This window comes from Macaca mulatta, chromosome 7 (genome assembly GCF_049350105.2).
Source record: "Macaca mulatta isolate MMU2019108-1 chromosome 7, T2T-MMU8v2.0, whole genome shotgun sequence".
NCBI classification, from domain to species: domain Eukaryota; kingdom Metazoa; phylum Chordata; class Mammalia; order Primates; family Cercopithecidae; genus Macaca; species Macaca mulatta.
In genome coordinates this window covers 141781370-141797417 of record NC_133412.1, presented here as the reverse complement: position 1 = coordinate 141797417, position 16048 = coordinate 141781370, and the positions used below count along the sequence as shown (strand labels likewise).

Genomic DNA, 16048 nt, shown 5'->3' with positions numbered 1-16048 from the left:
TGGAGAACAGGGCTAACTTCCCCCAGGGACTAGAGCACTGTTCATAAACTGCCCCAGCTGCACTCTCACGGTCAGGATGTCACTGGAGCCTCGCTGAATTACAGCCTTGTCCTCTCCAGGGGCGGGCTGCGGACTCCTGTTATACATCGTGGGGGGAATGCGAATGCAGTGGGGAAGCCAGCCATTTGGGGGAAGGCGTATTCTCCTGCTTGAATTTTAGGAAATCACATAAAAAATATGCATCCGAGCCTTGGTGTTGTAGCTCTGCCAAATCATCCCCTGACAGACATGTCCTGATCACAGCTGTTTGCCTCCCAGGAAAGGAATCAGGTTTCTGTCAAGTGGACTCTGGGCACAGCCCCAGAGAGTTTGATGGGGTCCCAAGGACCTGGAGAGTCTGTGGAACTCACTTGTGTGGAGAGTAGTTTGGACAGGAGGCAATGGCCTTGGTATCCTCAAAAAGAGGCCCAGGGCTGGGTGTGGTGGCTCATGCCTATAATCCCAGCACTTTGCGAGGCCAAGACAGGAGGATCACTTGAACCCATGTGTTCAAGACCAGCCTGGGTAAGATGGTGAGAACCCATCTCTACCAAAAAAAAAAAAAAAAAAAGAAAGAAAAAAAAAAAAAAAGAAAAAATTAGCTGGGCATGGTGGTATGCACTTACAGTACCAGCCACTCAGGAGGCTGGGGTGGGAGGATCACTTGAGCCTGGGCGGTCAAGGTTGCAGTGAGCTGTGATCGTACCACTGCACTCCAGCCTGGGCAACAGAGCAACACCTTGACTGTAAAAAGTGAAGGCCCACTGGTCATTGCGCTTGAGTAGAGTGGGCATGGTGGGCCAACGGTGGGTTTCTTGGAGCTGGCTCCCCTCAGGCTTTTTGGACAGTTGCTTCCCGTCGTCACAGCCATGGGCAGCAGGGGCACGGTGTGTTAGGTCAAGAACAAGTTGGTGAGTGAACCGGTGCAAAACAGAGCTCAGACACCCTCCTCATTCATACCTGGCCTGGTGGTGCCAACCAGGCCCCGTCAGGCTGAATCCCTCGATCCGGAACTCCCGGTCTCCATCCCCAGGACCCTAGACAGCTTGTGAGGGATGTCCTCGTCTGGATGGCATCCCTGGCAAAGGCCGCAGTGTTTCTAAAGAGGCTGTTCAGACATCACATCACAGTCCCAGACGGCCGAGCGGCTCCTGTGCTCACTTGGCCGCTCTCCCTGAGAAACACTTGGGATGAGAGAGTGCTTCAAGGTTGTTCTGCCTGAAGGAAGTGGTAAGAATTCAGCGAGCACCCCACAGTTGAAGGAAAAGTCGGGGGCTTTACTTACTGAAAGTATTAGTAAAGAACCCCCCGGAGGATGTGAAGCTCCAGACACTAGATGGGCAAGAAGGCTCCAGATGAGGGAGCCTTGGAGGCAAAGAGAGCGGAATTTAGAAACAAATGGTTTGGCTTCTGGAGAAGAAAGAAAGGGTTTCCTGGTGCCTAAGAGGTTTAAAATGGCTGTGCTAGGTCACGCCTGGAGCATGATCCAAAGGCAAAGGTCAGTAGTGTTTTGCTGAAGAGGTCTTCCTGGCCTGCTTCACTTAGCAAACCCTCACTGAGGGCTCCTGGGATGCAGAGGATCGAAAGATGAACTAGAAATCTCACCTTCAAACTCTCCCAGGCCAGCCAGTGATGGTGACACAGTGTGGACAGAGCAAGAATATGAGGTGGATGGCCAGCACGCAGCGCACACACAGACACTGGAGCCTGGGGAGGCAGGAGCCTGAGCGGCGTCTTCAAGGGTGAGCCAGAGCTGGCCAGGCAGCCAAGGAGATAGGACAGACATTCCCAGCAGAGGGAACAGACCGTGCAACGGCTGCCAGTGACAGCATGGCCCCCAGGGAGAGTTGGGACAGTGGTAAAGGGACGGGTGCCCAAACAGGAAAAGGTGCACCTTATACTCTTTGCTTTTAACTCCCTAAATTTTCTATATGCCGGGCACACAGGAGCTTCAAAACCTTGTGGCACGAGGGCCTCTCTTGAGTCAACTTCCATCCATTCTAGCACATTAACTAAAGGCCTGTCCCCAGCTTCCGAGCTGTAGTGACCCCCCAGGGATCAGTCTCCAGGCCACTCCCTCCTCCCATACTCTAATACTGTCCTGAAAACCCTCTGGTCCACCATGTCAGAGGCAAGCAGTACACTTGCATGTTATGAGGGACGGTTCTGTTCCCAGGAAGTGAAACAATATTATCACTGTATTTTCCTGACTTCCGGTCTCACAGCGTCTCCCCAACCCAGTCCTGAAAAACTGCTATTAAATCAATGCAGCTTTAGAATTGAGGGAATCCAGTAAAACCCAACTACACCCACCTTTTAGACACAATCTTTGACCATATACGTCCAGAATTTCATATATGCTCCCTAATTGTATTCTTTTTCTTCACAATTGGACACATAGTTGACTGGCTTAACTCCAGTGAGCATTTGATTGAGGCTAAATAATCCCACTTTCAGTGTGCCTAATGATTTCCATCTTTGTCTCAATTATATGAGCTCTGTGAGACCTGCCCTTCTTATCACGAGAATCAGCACTTCATTTTTCCATTTCCACTTATTATTATAAAATAATAGGGCCAAAATGCAAGAAAATATTCAAATACTTGCACAAACACTGCTGAACAGTCCAAAGGTGACGCTGTTGAAATGCAGTTGATGGCCGGCAGGCAGCATTACCATGTGATGGCTTTGAAATGCTCCTTCATCTGCCAGCCTGGGAGAGCTTGAAACCAGGGGTTGGTTCAAGGGGTTGGAATGGTGGTGGTGGTATGGGTCAATGCAGAATATATGAAAAAAAGGATGTGCCATTAAAAGTTACGGGCCTAAGGTTGTCTAATACCATCCCACCCTCTGAAGCTCAGAGGGGTATAAATCCTGACACCTCCTGCCCAGATGGGCAGGCACTGCTATAGGATGAGGCTGCTGGTGAAGGTTTCTGTCCAAGCAGCTGGTGTTGCATCACAAATGTGCTGGAGTAAACCTTCTCACGTCTCCAAGTCCGGAGGTGCATGGGCGGTGGGGTAGGGACTGCCATGCTATTTTATAGCTGGGGAGATTCTGCACACTCATCCGGGAGAGAGGTCAAGTTCTAGGTCACACCTTCCCAGACGTGGCTCCAGGCTGACCTGCTGCAGGGGGACTAGTGGGGGAGAAAGAGCGGGCTGCTATCATCTATAGAGATAGGGGGCTTACTGGCCAACAGAGTGGTGAAAGGATACTTAGTGTTGCTTGAAGAAATTCCTCAGGAGGCTCAAGAGTGCCTGGAAACAAACACCCAGGATTTCTTTGCCACTTAGCAATCCAGGCAGTGGAACGTCTCTAAGCTTGCAGTGAGCACGGTCCTGGCAAGCTCAGCATTCCTAGGGGCTGTACTGAGAAGCGACTCCCTCTCCTCAAAGCTACCTGAATACCAAAAACCTTTCCTCAAAGCTTCTTACTCTGGAGTCAGAATCCTCCCTGATGTGGTAAGAATTTTGTGAGAAGTGGTAGGAAACCTGGTCTTTTAGTTCATAACTAGCGTGTTAGAAGGGACCGAACCCGGTCATAGGGACAGGAGACTTGGCCTCCAGGCTCGCCTCTGCCCTGTCTTTCTGAATGGCTCTGGACAAGTTCCTTCGTTTGCAAAATAAGACTGTTGGTCTATGACGGATTAGCTTTAATACTCAAGTATTAGAGTACTGGTGAAATGTGACAATATGTGAAATGTGAAAATTATAAAGTATGACTTAAAATAAATATCTTAGGAGGTACGTATGCTTTTTACAGCTGGGGAATGTAAGTCCAACCCTGGGATTTATAACAAACTACCACAGAAGGAGGACTCCTGGGCTCCCACTCAGGCCTCAAACAGGCATTACAAAACGATAAAGCTATTTGCTTCTGAATCCAACCCTCCCAAGCTGGTTCCTCCTTCACCTGCCCTGGAAGGAAGGGCGGCAATTTCCCTTCAAGATGCTGAAGGTATGAAAGCTTTGTTCGCAAGCTGGGGTATGAAACTTTTTAAGATTAAACATAAGACCAAGCACACACTTTTCAGAGCTGCTAAGGCCCACATTTTGTGTTTAGCTTCGGGTTTCCAAGACCCAATCTGAAAGGCAGTGCTTTCTCTACCTTTAAAGAAGAAAATGGGAAAGAGAGGTGGGCTTGGGGGTTCTTATTTTGCAAACCTCCCTGGAGACAGTGCAAAAACTCCTCCTCTGCAGCAGCAGGTAAACACCTGAGCTGGGAAGGAAAGCTGCCTGCTAGTCCCAATGAATACCGGCAAGACAAGGGCAGGCAAGAGGCGGGGCAGCTTCCCTGCCAGCTGAAAGCTCACTTTTGTTTGAACCATGTCCCAACCACCCGCTGCCTCCCCTCAGGAGGGAGGGATAAAACCAAGAAGGGTGTGATTTTCCCGTGGGGCCATTGCTAAAATGAAGTCGGGCATCGTGTGGGGCGGGAAGCTGTGGCTGCAGGAAGCCAGGGGTGATGTCCTTCCTGCAGAGTCTCTCGAGCCCCGAACTTGCGGGAAGAAAGGCCTCCCCCCTTTCACCTCGTTCGGGTTGGTTTGCGCTGGAATGCCACGCTTTTCAAAGTGTCTGAGTGATAGGCACTTTCTAAATATGTACAGCGATGGCCTGATAAGCAACCAAGCGTCTGGCTTCGCGGGTTCATGCCCGAGGCTGTGCGGTCGGGAAGGGTGGGGGCTCAGCTGAAACCTCAGCTCCTCCTTACAGGCCTGGCTTGGAAACGGTTCTGTTCACTGCTGGGGTCCCCATTTTCCAACTTTTACTTCTGAGACTGGAAGAAGACAAGAGACACCTCCCCACCCCCTATCCTCTGCTTCCACGCCTGAGACTCAGCCCAGGTGACCCAAACGGCTGAGTCAACTTGGCGCAGTCGGAGCGTCCCCATTGCGCCGGCCGCCCCCAGCCCCCTTCGCCCCTCGCTTGGCCCCACAATGCGCCCTTGTGCCGCGCCTGCAGTCAGGCCGGGGATTTGGCGCAGGGATGGGGGGAATATTCGTCAGATATTTAAAACAGAGCCGAGAGAACAAAGCAGGTCTTTGTGCAGCGAGGCGGCCCGGGAGCTGGGAGCCGCCGGCCCCCGAGCACGGTGCTGGGCCAGGCGAATGCGCATGCGCGTGGCGACCTGCGAGCTCGGGTTCCGGGCCGGCTTCTACCCAGGTAAGCGGGGCGCTACGTTAACCCCTTCCCATCCCGCGCCCCGGGGCGGCCCGAAGCAGAAGCGGGCTGCTAGTCTGCTGCCTGCTGCATGTTTAACTGAAAAAACAAATAGTCATCTTCCATGTTTCTATAGGACACATGGCTCAAGATAAAATGATACACCACTTGAGAACCCAAATTTTCAATGACTGGAAAGACTAAGACACTTGGGTCACGTAAAAATCAAGACATTTGGAAAATACGCCATCTTCGGATGCTAGAAGAAGATGGAACCTTTTGATAGGCGTGGGCTTCTTCCGGCTTGTTTATGCTGGGTGACCGGCTCTTTCATTTTTGTGTTCACTGTCACTTGGAATTTGGAAGACATGCTGGTTGTTGTCAAGGACCTGGCTTTTGTTTTGGGTTGTGGGCTGACTGGATGGTGTTTGTTTATTAAAAAAAAAAAAACAAACCGAAAAACTAAATAGCTAAATACAAGTGAAGTGTGCATGGTACAAAGATGAGATTGTGTCATGAACCGAGAAATATGTAATTAATGAAATTCTATGCAGAAGAAAGAAAGAAGAGGAAATTAGTAGCTATTTAAATACATTATGTTATTGGGGAAGGAAATAAAGTTTCTCAAGTAAGGTAGAGTAGGAGCAACTTGGGGGGAGGTGGCATGTGCAAAGTACCCCCGTTCTGCTTTATATTGACAGTGATTGCACCCCATAGGTAATGGGGACTGGCAGACAGAGGCTGGGGGAAGCCAATGGCAGGCTTAGAAGTGAGTTACTGTGCTTGAATTATTCAGATGGGTGAGAAAGGCAGTCCCAACCAGATGATTTCACAGCCTTCCAAACGCGGCTCCTGGAACATGTCCAGTGAGGTTAGATGGACCTCCCCCATCAGACACGTCAAGGGGAGTGCAAGGACTTAATGGAGGTCTCGTGACTTGTATGCTAGGACCCTGCAGTAGCCCACCCTGCTCTGACTGTGGACACACATCTGAGGAATTTATGACCTTCTTTATCCTTCATAGCTCAATTACCTGGTGGTCACAAGAAAGCAAAGGGATTTTTATGTGACATCATCTTGGCAAGAAGCTCCCTTACCAACCTTGACCTCTAGGTCTCCATGGCAATTGCTGCTGGGACATCATTGGCACCAGATTGTGCCCCTTAAAGGCCACACTGCAGCAAGGGCAGATAAACAATTTCATGGCAACAGTCACGTAGCAAACTCATTCTTAAATGTGGGCTGGTTAGTTAGGATGATGTAAGTGGTTTTTTCCACTCTCTTCCACATTCTGGCTCCAGAATTCTGGGCCTAGGGCATAGTTAAAGAATGTACCTTGGGGTATGAGGTAAGAAAACAGGCTGGGGTGGGACTGGAAGAAGTACCTTCTTCTAGACACAGGGACAAATTCTCTTTCCTTTCCCAGTTGAGAGTTCATTTTCTGTCTCGGTTCAACAAAGGTATGTTATCTTTATGTAAAGGAAGCTGTAATAGACAGTCTCCAAGATGGCAGCCTTTAGTTCTTTCCCTCCTCAGATTCATGAGCTGCTTCTCACCCCTTAAATCTGGTCTACCTATAGTGATTTGTTTGACCAACAGAATATGGTAGGAGCAACATTCTAGAACTTCTGAGGCTTGGTTGTAAGAAGCTTTGCAATATCTGCCTGGATCTCTCAGAACTTTCAATACTGGGACACTTGCTCTAGAAATCAGCCACCATCCTGTGAGAAGTCCAAGCCACAGAGAGAGGACAGAAATAGTTGCTGCCGTCAAGAGCCCCAGCTGAGCTCTCAGCCAGCATTCAGCATCACTGCCAGCCATGTGAGTGGGTGATGGTGACCTTAGATGTCCAGCTCAGTAGAACCTTCAGATGATTTTGGCCCTAGCCATTCCAACTGCGAGACATCCTGAGTGAGCTGAGCCCAGTCAACAGAGATGTGAGAGATAACGATGCATTGTTTTGAGACACTAAGTTTTAGAGTGTCTGTTGTGTAGCACTAGGTAATTCAAGAGGAATGAAATGCTAGATGGGGTGTGGAAGATAGGAGAGGACCTCCTGATATCTCAGCACTTTGAAAGGCTTTATTTATCAGAAGTTTTTGCCCCTGCATCCCACCAACACCATCCCTGCTTTCTGAGCTGTGCCTGGCATACTGCACCACACAAACCTTGCACTGCTCACTAACTGTGCCATGTGTATTAGCCTCCTCAGCCTGATGGTGGACACCTTGAAGGTAGGGACCTATATGATTTGATCCCTACCCTCCTTAGCACGGACAGATTTGTCAAGCTGTTCCAGTGGATAAATACGGGGGATGACTGCTGGAGCAGCATCTTGAGGTATTTCTGTGGCTTGGCTTCTGATCTTTGACATTTGATAACTGATGAACACGCTATTTGGGCCCACCCAGGAGCCAGTCACACCATGGAGGAGTCTGAACCTCATCCACACTGTGGCCACTCAGGGGAAGGAGACCAGGGCCAAGAGCGTAGTTGCTAACCTCCTGCTTAAATTTGCTTCTTGGGGGCAGCCCTGGAAACCCAAAGAAGAGCTAAAACCGTGTGGATGGGAGAAAACCCTCAGAACCCATTCATAGAGATACCAGGAGCAGCTGAGAACCTATTGTAGGAAGGACACATGTTCAAAACCTCCCCCAACTGCCCATCTAGGGACATGGATGTTTAAGCCATGCTAGGGTCAGAAGTGGGAACATAGGTCAGCTTGAGTAGAACCTGGTGCCTGTGCAGGAACCCTGCCTTCTGTGGGCCCAGTTGCTCGGGAGGCCGAGGAGGGAGGATGGCTTGGGTCTGGGAGGTCGAGGCTGCAGTGAGCCATGTTTGCACCACTGCACTACAGCCTGGGCAACAGAGTGAGACCCTGTTTCATAAAAAATAAATAAAAATAGAAAGCCTGGTGAGCCCAGTGTCCACTCAGAGCTTAGGAGAGAGGGAGGAGAAAGGCAGGACGAGGGCAGCTCAGGAGGCGGTCTTTCATTCTGCCAATAAACATTCTTTTGTGAATCAGGTCTGGCTTGAGGCACAGGGTATGCAGAAAAGTTCAAGGAAGACAAAGTCCCTGCTCTCAGGTAAAATGCCTGGAGGAGTCGTTGCTCCCATACACATCTCACAACATGGGCAGAGCTTGGCTGACTATGGGTGTAGGGGAGCTGTGGCCTTCCCTCCTCATTATATCCCAGTCTTCCCACTTTGTGAAAGATCTGGAACTCCCATGCTATAAGGTGGTATGAGTGTGGGCACTAGAACCACATGATCTAGTCCAGGTCCCAGCTCCACCATTTATTGGCTGTGTGACCTCGGGCAAGCTACTTAAACTCTCTGAGCCTTTAGTGTCTCATCAGTAAAAATAAGAACAGTAACGGTGCTTCATCTCAGGGTTGTCTGAGGATTTCATAAGATCCTCCTGGCAAAGTGAGCCCTTAACTCCACGTGTGGCACCTGCAGGCACTCCAGAACCACTGGCTCCTATCCTATGTACTCCCAACGAGGCATGGGAGGGCTCTGGGTATGAAATTATCTGCAAAGTCCAAGTAACTTTTGCTTAGAAAAAAAAAAAAAGATGATGAGGGAAGAAGAGGAAGTCTCACTTAGGAACGAAATTGCCTAGGGCCCTGTTTCCTGAGAGGATCTCGCAGGAGTCATATGACATTGGTCTGACTTTCCTGAATTGCCCACGCATGCGCTGAGTTTCAACAGCCCTGACTGCCTAGGCTGCTCTTCCTGAAACTTCAGAGAAGCTTGGGCTTCTCTCTGGCCAGACCAAAAGTGGTTCCCAGGTAATTGCTTGGTCCAAGAGCCATAGAGGATTTAGAATTATGAGGGCAGGGAACTGTGATTAGGGGGATCCCAGAGTCTCAGGAAGCATTTCGGTTTCATCCCTTGAACCCACTTCCTGCTCTGGCATATGGAGGTGCCGGAAGTGCTAGGAGAGCTGTGATTGGCAGGCCTCACTCCCTGCGCATCTTCCCTTTTAGCTTCCCCAGAACCATAGCCCCCTTTAGACTGGGCATATGGGCAGATAACAAAGGATATCATGCTGGGGACGCATTTCTGAGAGGGAGTGTCTGCCCTTGCCTCTAAGTTTCAGTTGCCTTTGCCCAATATCCCTGCAATGTAAAGTGATTGGCAAAGCGGACTACAGCCCTTGGTTCTACACCCATCAAACGTGCTGAAATCAGATTCTTTTCCAAGCAACACATCCACATTATGCCACCATCCAGATGACACCAAGAGCTAATCATCCTGAGTATGAGATGTGTTCTCTGGTGAGATGCCTTGACCTCCACGGGAAGGTTGTTCTCTTGAGAAAATGCCAGCTTCACCTCATCTTTCAGGGGCCCCCTTCCTGACCAAAAGGCTCAAGGTAAGCAAAGCTAGAGCCCAGTGTTTGGGCTACATTCCAGACTCCTAGTGTTTCCAACCCAGAGGGGTTATACTCACTGCAAATCTTTACTCTCCTTAAAAGTAGTTTAACAGAAAGAAGACATTTGATCTTTCTCTAGTACATCTCAGTTGTTTGATTTTCACTGTCATGTGAATTCAAGACATAGAAAAATAAAACACAAAGCCCCACTGGCCCTACTGGTTTATCCATCATATTCTATTATTTTCTAAGAAGTCTGCCTTATTAGTATATCTGATCACTTGAGGAACACCTGGCTAGAATGTTTAGGTGGTAGCAAGGGAATGATTGGCTTATTTTCCTCCCCAGATGTAATTCTTTGGGCTCTCCACCCAGGGTCACTACTAGCCCATATGGCACCTATGTACAAATTAGAAAAAGGCACCCCTTCTTCTTTGTGGATACAGCCGTGCCAGGGCACAGCTTGGCAGGACGAGTGCAGGATGAATTTCAGCCCCCATCTGCCTTCTATACAGGTTGGCCTTTTGCAGTGAACAGCCTATGCAACTATACGTGGTGGCCTTGCCTATACTCAATGTCACTAGCTGTCATTTCTCTTCTTGAAAAGGTGCGTGTTGGAGAGGGAAGGGAAAGACGATGCTTGTTACTGAACATTATGGACAGGGTCCCCAAGAGTGACACCATACTGTGGGCATGTTTTGAGGTCTGGGAGAGTTTCAGGGTATTTTATAGCTGGGCCCACTTTCCCTGGGACTGAGAAGTAGGGCTTGGAAATTAAGGCAGTCCTGGGGGAGGGAATAGCTGGTCAGTCTGCCCATAATCCTGCCCCATAATCCTGCCCAGAAACCTGACAGCAAACAGCCCTGGATGTGATCATTTGAATGCTTTAGGGGAGTTTCCAAGAACCCTTCACCCTCTTCTGAGAAAAAGAAGGTAGGTCCATGGTGCTCTTCTCCCCTTGCTTCCCATGGAGCTTTGGTCTATGGTTAGGACATCTGGGCACAGGAAGTATTAACCTGTCTCCGTTTTCAGATCTAAATCCAATCACCTGTCAAGGGGCTTGCCTTCCTCACTTTGATGAATTAATTTACAGAGTTCTCCATGGTGTGGTCTCGGGGTGTCAGAAGGGGGCGAGTCTAGAAGACTCCCTGCCGGATCTCAGGGGTATCGTCTTCCCCTGCTGTGAGCCAGCATAAACACCTCGAAAACTGAATGAGCAGCACATAGCATGTCCATAACATGAATAGACCTCAGGAGGAATCATGACATCCAGTTTTGTTTTGTTTTTTTGTAAATGGATACATTAATAGACCCAGCATCAAATCCTGTAAGTCACCAAGGGCTATCAGGAAAGGTAGAGATATTTGTTCATTTCCCATTCATTCATTCATTCATTCATTCATCAAACAACTGAGTGTCTACCATGTGCCAGCCCTATGTTAGGCTCTGGGGGTGAGGAAGTGAGTGACAGAAATGCCCTCTTGCCTTTAATTTAAATGCCATCTCCTTAGAAAGGCCTTCCATGACCACCTTCTCCCCAGACTTGTGACCCCCTGAGAACTCCATTTTGGCAAACAGCCTCCCACTTTTATTACTTGATCCATTTTTGTCTTCCCCACTAGACTCAGCTTCAGGAGGAGAGAGACCATGTTTTCAGGAATCAGAATGAATCAGCACCAATCTTGGCCCAAGATGAAATGGGTTGACTGAAGCAGTTGTCCCTTATCGAGTGTCCTGGAAGTCAGAATGGCTCCTTCCCCATGATGCTCCTGTGCTTAGAGCATCTGGCCCTGCTGAAGGGTCTAATCCCATGTGAGGATTCTGCTCCTGAGAGGGCTAGGACCAGACGATTACCAAGGTCCCTCCAGCCTAAAGGCAGTGACTCTAGGACAGATGGGGCTCTGGAGGCCTGGATGGTAACAGGGTAACTGGAGCTCAGGAATGGAGGCCAGGTTAGAGGCATGCTTGCCCAGTCATTCCAGGTGCCCAGGTTCCAGAATTATCCCTCTTTAGGAGGGAAGTAAAGACATGAAGAGGAACCCTCTGTGGTCCTGTGCTGACCCAACTGCCACCCCCAGCCAGAGGCATGAGTGACATGGGAAAGGAGAGCGGCGTTGGGGTTGCTTGGCCTGCCTCCTGCACCCCAAAGCTCTGGGTTCGATTACACTCATTGTCACTGTGCACAGAACCTGCGTCACCACTGGGGAGATCAGCTGGGCCCTGGTTGCTGACAGCACTGTTTTATTCTTGCTAAGCCACTACATCTTGGTTCTGTTGTTATGTTTCCAATAGCAACAGGAGGAAAGACAACTTTTTCTGCTTTGTGAGCTTATGTTTTTTCTCCTGTAGGATGGGCTGTAAACAGCCCACCGCCCCAGCCTGAAGTCTTGATGTCCTTAGGGCCCCAGTGTGGCCTTAGCCCAGACCCTGGGGGCCAGTAAGGAGAAGGCCAGCTTAGCTCTGCCCCAGGGAAACAGCGGGTGGCTGGGGTCATGGAGGATCCGGGAGCCAGGAGCTATCAGCTCTTCTGGAATTGGCTCAGCTGCCCTCTTTAGTTTTGAATGACTACAAAATACCCATGGTGGCTGTCTTGGGTAGCATAGAGAGTGGAGAAAGGAAAAGGAGAGAAAAAAGGAACTTAACAGTAGAGGAGAAAGGAGTGGGAGAGAATGGCAAGAGAAGAAAGGTGGCTGTGGAGAAGTGCAGTGACACCATCAGCACCCTTGGGCATCACTTGGGATTTGAAGTCAAAGAGGAGGACCCTGCAGGCCTGGGTGAAAAATATAGAGGTTCTCTCTAGCACGGGGCTTTTGCTTTCCATTAAGAAGGAGCTGCCATCATGAATGGATGGATGGATGCATGGACAGGTGGGTGGGTGGATGAATGAAAAAATGAGCATGGGATGGGATTTTCCTGGGATTGAATGAGTGATAAAGGAAGGAGAAATAAGTGAGAAGTGAGAGTCTCCAATGAGGGGGTTAAGCCATCTTAGGCAGAAATTGCCAAGGAGTGGTTTGGGAGGGCCTTGCCCGCTCCCCTCCAGTCTCCATTGGCTTCCCCTAAAGTCTTTCTAAATAAATAAACATGCAATCTAAGTGGAAAAATAGAGTGTTTACTATACAAAACAGCCTGATGGAAACTCCCTGGCTGCTGTATCAGCCAACATTCCATCCATAGGTTCTCCTTTACAGAAACTCCCGAGCTGCCACTCATCAACTACAAGGCATTGTGTCTGCTTTCTCCAAATCCCATCCCAGACCAATTGTATTCAGGCTGCGGACGGACAGGTGAGGGCCTGAAACATGATTAGAGGACATAGGGAAAATAAACTTTAGATTCACTTGAGAATTGGAAGAGTTAAAGAACCTTAAGCCTTTCAGTCACTCCTACTTAGGGATTTGGGGTATTAATTAACAATAGCAAATCATTGGGTAGATTGTCTCTGCTCTCCCTTCAGTTAAAAATGTTAAGTACAGGCTTTTCTTCCTATGCCCAGTAGGACTAGTTCACTGGGGCCAGGATCAAGGGTTAGGGGTCAAAGGACTATACTCTCTAAGCCTTGAACCAATAGTGTGAGCAGTTAGTGCAGAAGTGAGCAAGGCTCTTCTTTCATGGAAGGTTCTTATCAGAAACCAGAGCTGTCTGGAGGGACACAGTGAGTCAGATTACAACAGCTACCCATGGTGGGGACAGGTCGGAAGGGGTCATGCAGAGGCTGTAGGGAAGGTTGCTATTCTTAGGCCTCTACTACCTCAGGCGTCTGCTGACTCACTTGGGAATCTCTGGACTCCTGGGTAGATCCAGTCCAACAACCTGCCTAGTTCTTGGGTAAGCCTGGATTGCCTTTAATGATAATAAATAACAAGAAAATATAGACTTTTTTTCTAAAAGAAAGATGCAATATCACGTTTAAGCCTATGCAAGAGGAAGGGTAAGGAGGTCTGATTCCCAGAGAAGCATCAATCTTACCCTAGATCTTGGAAAGACTCCTGGAAGGAAAGGGAGAGAGAGATGCTAACCCCGGAGTAGTGGCCCTGGAGGCTTTGGTACTGAGTCACAACATGGGTAGGGGAAAGGTACATTATATTTGGGGCAAGGATCAAGTGAAAGTCTAGGAAAAACCTCAACCTTGGAGACTGAATAGGCTTGCCACATTAGAAGCCTCAAAAGGGGACTTAAGTGTCCCTTTGATCAAGGAGAAGACAAAAAAGGTGCACTATGCAGAAAATGACCTCCTCAGGAAGGCAAGTAGGTTTAATGGGTTTTCACAGAAGGGTGGGAGACCATTTCATTTTCCCTTTCTTAGGACAAGGATCTGGGGATGTTTACCCGAGAGGTTATATGTTCATTGTGGCCTAATGTCTTTCAGAGTAGACTATCACAAACTCTTTGACTCCTTCTGCTCATGGATTCCTTCCACCATACCTTTGGCTTCCATTTCTAAATGTGCTTCAGCCTGGGGGAGGCTGCAATAACTGATTCTATCTAACTTGCTTCCTTGACCTCAGGACTAACCTTTTAAAACTCATGACTTTTCCTTCTTTATTTAAAATCTCTATCTTTTAACTTAGTATTATTATTATTTTTGAGACGGAGTCTTGCTCCATCGCCCAGGCCGCAGTGCAGTGGTACAATCTCGCTCACTGCAAGCTCCCCCTCCCGGGTTCACTCCATTCTCCTGCCTCAGCCTCCCGAGTCACTGGGACTACAGGCGACTGGCTAATTTTTTTTTGTATTTTCAGTAGAGACGGGGTTTCACCGTGTTAGCAAGGATGGTCTCGATCTCTGGACCTCGTGATCCACCCACCTCGGCCTCCCAAAGTGCTGGGATTACAGGCGTGAGCCACCGCGCCTGGCCTTTTAACTTTTTAATTAACTCATTCTATTGATCTGTCTTTCTAGTTAAAAAATAAAAAAAATAAATCTTCTCCAGGGAGCATGTATCAGGAGGTAAAAGAGTCCCTTGGGTTAAGCCCTACTGGCTAGGGCTAAAAGCTGAGTTGCTTGTGTGAACTTGACCTTGAGCGTGATCCCCAAATGATAGTTGTCTCTATGTGAGTGGTCTTTATCTGGCCTCCTGCTCTCTTAGCACTGACCAGGCTATATCTGTGGCTAAGAGCTAGAGGAAAAAACTTGGTTAGCCTGTGAAGCAGAGCAGCTAAGTTAGGAATTCTAAGAATGGGGGACAAAAGAAAAAAAAAGGTAGGGAAGGTGGAGGGGGCACTTCTTTCCTCAGGTCTGTTGCTATGGCACAGCCTCCTGAATTTGACTTTCTCAAGTAGTCAGGGCTAGGCTCAAGTTTTCAGGGCTAGGCTCAGGGCAAACTGAGGCTACAGTCAGTAAAGTGATCTGCCTGTGGTCTTACAGTTACTGGGCAGTAGATGGTTTACATTTAGAGGCAGCATCAACAACTCTGTAGTATCAGTCAGAATTCTGGTGGAAAGAAAGAGGAGAATTTAATGAAGGGACTATTTATCAAGCTATGGACAGGATTTAGGGGAACTAAGAAAGGAAGGTGCAATACTTTAAGCTGAATCACATTGAAGAGGCATTACCCTCCCTAAATCCAAAGGGTCAAGAGGAAGGAATAGTTAGGAGAATCCACAGAGAGTACCTATAAGGAGAGGGCCTCCTGACAGGATGGTGACAGTGCAACTTTGGGTAGAGGGGCAAAACTAATCCACAGTGATTTGACAGGAAAGGATCTAGGGGAATAAACATCCTTTCTGTCTTGTAGTTTCCTATTTGTGTTTCTCTTTGCCTGAGCACATCTAGAAACTAGAGGTCAAAAGTGCCCCATTGATGCAGTCTAGACAGGTCGGCAGCACAAAGGGTGGCGAGTGAATCTGGAGAGCAAATGTAAGATAGCCACCTGGAAACACAGATGAGATTTGTTTGTAGTAACTTCCAAAATTTTTTGCTTCCATCTCCATTGCCATACTTGTTCCTGCATGGCTTGCAGATGCTAGAGTTTGTCTGCTGCTTCCTTATATCCTGGAACCCCCCGCCAGGTTATCAGGTCTAGTTTCTGGGCCTGCCTGCTATCATTCACCATTTCTTTATCAAAACCTGTTCTTAAGATTTTTGCTTCTGGCCATGACAAAGCAACAGGATCCAGATTTACCCTCCCCCTGTACACAACTAGAAAACAACAAAATAAACGTACTGATGGCTTCAGATATTGCACAACACACAGTGCAGAACCATGACCCATGAGATAAAGAAAATACATGTGGTAAATGATCACCACAGTTTCTGATTGGAGGCACATTCTGGACTTTACAGCAGGGGAAACAATATCCCAAGCAGAGTATGGTAGTCTTGTTGAGTTAAAATACAGAAATGAAAGTCAAATAGACTGTAGATGGAAATTGTGGGGCAGAATTCTAGAAAAGAGGGGACCATATAAAAAAAGCTCCAGAAATCTGCACAAGTGCCCTGTTGAGTGTTTAATACTAAGATGTTC

The 16048-nt window shown here is 48.4% G+C and overlaps 1 protein-coding gene and 1 long non-coding RNA gene across 3 annotated transcripts in view; one reads left to right on the top strand and one right to left on the bottom strand.

The window, feature by feature from the left end:
- RAD51B (RAD51 paralog B) overlaps positions 1–16048 on the bottom strand; it is an 851179-nt gene that overhangs the window by 51376 nt on the left and 783755 nt on the right. The gene's annotated exons all lie outside the window — the stretch shown is intronic.
- LOC106999464 (uncharacterized) lies at positions 5131–5668 on the top strand. The gene is made up of 2 exons (XR_001446313.3): positions 5131–5204; positions 5338–5668. It is a non-coding gene; the product is annotated as an uncharacterized LOC106999464 (long non-coding RNA).